Raw genomic sequence first — 2,010 nt, forward strand, 5'->3', positions numbered from 1 at the left:
TAGGACCTGATTTGGTGACCTAGTCCATTGAACAAGTTAAGATCATTCGGGAGCGGATGAAAGCCGCTCAGGACCGTCAAAAATCATATGCTGATGTCCGTCGTCGACCACTTTCTTTTGAGGTTGATGATCAAGTATTCCTTAAAGTGTCACCTATGAAAGGGGTGAAACGGTTTGGCGTAAAAGGGAAGCTGAGCCCTAAATATATTGGACCTTTTCTGGTGATTGAAAAGATTGGTCCTGCTGCTTACCGTTTAGAATTGCCCCCAAATCTGAGCAAGGTTCACAATGTCTTCCATGTTTCTCAATTGAGGAAGTACATTAGTGACCCTAGCCATATCATCCAAGAAGAGATTCTTGAATTGGAGCCTAACTTGGTGGTTGAAGAAAGGCCAATTCGGATTCTTGAAAAAGCCAATAAGCAACTTAGGAGCAAAGTTGTACCTCTAGTCCGTGTTCTTTGGCGTTGTGGAAATGTCGAAGAAGAGACTTGGGAGACTGAAGCTTCTATGTTAGCTAAATATCCTGAATTATTCTCGTAAGGTATTCCTTTTCTTACTCTTTTCCGAGTTACTAAACCGTATTTAATCATAATTAGTAAAGATATTATTCTTATTATAGAACTTTAAACTAAAGTTTTGAAAATGCTTTTATGATTTTCAATGGTTTTAACATTAGTGAATGTTAAATCTCGTTGTTGGAGACGTCCCAATAATGGGTTTTCTCATTTATTGGTGTAGAAATATTTTTATGTCTTGATATGAATGTGGATGTTCTTGTCTGATCAACGAGAATATCACCGTTTCATTGAAAAGATACCTATATTTTTCTTATGATTATATTATTAAGATGTTGTATATTATAATTTCTCCTTCTAAGTTTCGAGGACGAAACTTTTTAAAAGGAGGGGTGATTGTAACACCCCGTAATTTCGGACCGTTAATATATTTCGGAAGTAATTTATTAATCAAGTAAAATTTAATATTAATGTATTTGAAGTAAAAATAATTCAAAGAAATATAATTTTATTATATTTTGAAGAAAAGTATTTATTTTGATAGTTTCGAAATGTTTAAAAATAGTTTAAACCGTGTAAAAACTTTTTATTTCGAAATAAGGGCATATCGGGGAAAAATGACAACTCTATTGAAAATTGGGCAAACGATTTTGGAAATGGGTCGTATGAATACTCAATTTTCTTGTAATCTCGTGTTTAAGAACTTTGGTCTTGTCGGAATTTGCAATTGACAAGCGGTTCTAATTATTATTGGAAACGAGCCGAAACCGACTCGTAAAATCCCGACTAAACCCGCTCCCTTCCTTTCCTCCTTTCCTTTCCCGCGGACACCCCCTTCCCCTTTCTTTTTTTTTATGATTTTCTTACCAAACCCATCTTCCTTTATGTTCTAAATTGTTCCAAAACCAAATACACCATTTTTATACAAAATCCCAAGCAAATTTCACCATAACTTCCTCGTTTCTTGTCGGATTTTCGCATAATTTATATTTCCGGAATCCTCTCGTCGAGATCTACAACCTAGTATGTTTTAATTTCAGTTTTCATTAAGTTGTTTTAAGACGAATTTGGGTAATTTCGGCATTTTATACTTATTATTGTGTTTTTATTGTTTATTTTGGTGAAGATTTGGAGGACGAGTTTGGGGACTCGTATATTGTCGAAGATAGTGGCTAGTTGCTTGTTAGGGTTTGATTTTCAAGGTGCTAATTGCTCATTTTCTAGCTTAAGGTAACATATTTCGAGTTACTCGACGAATAATCGTCACATTCTTTGCTTTTTGTATGTTTTTGTGATTTTTGTTTGAGTAGTTAATTTTCACATGATAAAATGGGTTGCATGCATGTCTTTTGTTAGTTTAAGTTATCATATTAGTATAGAAATGGAATGGGAACGATTAAGTAATGTTTAAAACGGAGTTAAAATGAACAAAAATGGAAAAATGGAGGTGTAGGGGTGGCGGCAGCAGGCCCGGCAGGCCCACGGCTGGCCCG

This window comes from Silene latifolia, chromosome 9 (assembly GCF_048544455.1).
Source record: "Silene latifolia isolate original U9 population chromosome 9, ASM4854445v1, whole genome shotgun sequence".
Taxonomy (NCBI): domain Eukaryota; kingdom Viridiplantae; phylum Streptophyta; class Magnoliopsida; order Caryophyllales; family Caryophyllaceae; genus Silene; species Silene latifolia.